General features: G+C 35.9%; 1 non-coding gene across 1 annotated transcript; it reads right to left on the bottom strand.

Moving 5' to 3' along the window:
- Positions 1 to 257: 257 nt before the first annotated feature.
- Positions 258 to 392, bottom strand: LOC124965920 (small nucleolar RNA SNORA42/SNORA80 family). The gene has a single exon (XR_007105299.1). It is a non-coding gene; the product is annotated as a small nucleolar RNA SNORA42/SNORA80 family (small nucleolar RNA).
- Positions 393 to 1,187: the final 795 nt, after the last annotated feature.

Below are 1,187 nucleotides of genomic sequence, written 5' to 3'. Positions count from 1 at the left end.
TTCTAAAGTCAGGATTTTTTTTTATACCGTGTTTAACATACAGAAGATGTTCAATAAATCCTTTTTGCTTTGTTCATCAATTTGCTCAGCAGAATTTCCCACTCTAATTTCTTTTTGTCATTCATTTCTTTCATTTTATTTTCTACAACCAATTTTTAATGCTAAAACCATGCACTTGAAAAATATTGTGAGTTTTTTTTAATGTTTGTTCTATTTCATTGTTTTTCCTTCTTTCTTTCTTCCTTTCTTTTTTCTCCCACTGTGCAACCCACTTCACTGCCAGCAGCCTATGGGCACAAAATCCGGGCAATGCTTCACACGCACAGTCGGCTCTGGCGTCGGACATGGTGAGAGCCTGAAGGGGTGAGCACGCCATAAATCCACATCCATGCATTAGTTGTTAAAAAAAAAAAATTAAATGTAAAGATTTAGAAAACTCAGATGAATGAGGCAATTCTCAGGATGCTTGACGAATGAAAGTATAAGACTCTGAAAATGAATGTGAGCAAATCTATTTTTAGAAGTATCAAAAACAGTAATAAGACATATAGAAGCAAATTCAACAAAAGAATAATATTTTCAATATTATAATATTTTCAATAATAATCCAACTCACTAATAAAAATATGGCAAAATTAAAAGTAGACAAGAGACCTCAAGGAACACTTCTCCAAGAAGAGAGGATGATTGTCCAGGTGGATATGAAAAGAGGACCAACATTTTGAGTCATCAGGGAAATGCACAACAAAACCACAAGATGCTCTAAGATGCTTCTTTACAAACACTGAGGAGACTCAAAAAGTCAGAAAACAGATAGAGTTGGTGAGGGCCTGGAGAAACTGGAATCCTTATTTTCTGCTGACAGGTTTGCAAAGTTGTGCAGCTGTTTTGGAAAATAGCTTTTCAGTTCTCTATTAAACACAAAGTTACCATGTGACCTCACGTTTCCACTCTTACATATACAAATGAAATTAAAACTATGCTGTTATATTTTGTATACAAGGTATACCCTAGAAGCTCTGTTAATGGAGGAATATTAGGAGATGAAATAATTGGATTATAAGCAGTAAACTAATCAGTGCATTCTAGTTTGAATGGACTCAGTGGGTGGTAACTGTAGGTAGGTCGGGCATGGCTGGAGTTGCTGGGTAATGGGTTGTGCCTGGAAGGGTTGCTCTTCCTGCCAT

This window comes from Sciurus carolinensis, chromosome 15 (genome assembly GCF_902686445.1).
Source record: "Sciurus carolinensis chromosome 15, mSciCar1.2, whole genome shotgun sequence".
In the NCBI taxonomy this organism is placed as follows: Eukaryota; Metazoa; Chordata; class Mammalia; order Rodentia; family Sciuridae; genus Sciurus; species Sciurus carolinensis.
This window is presented reverse-complemented; position numbering and strand designations above follow the sequence as displayed.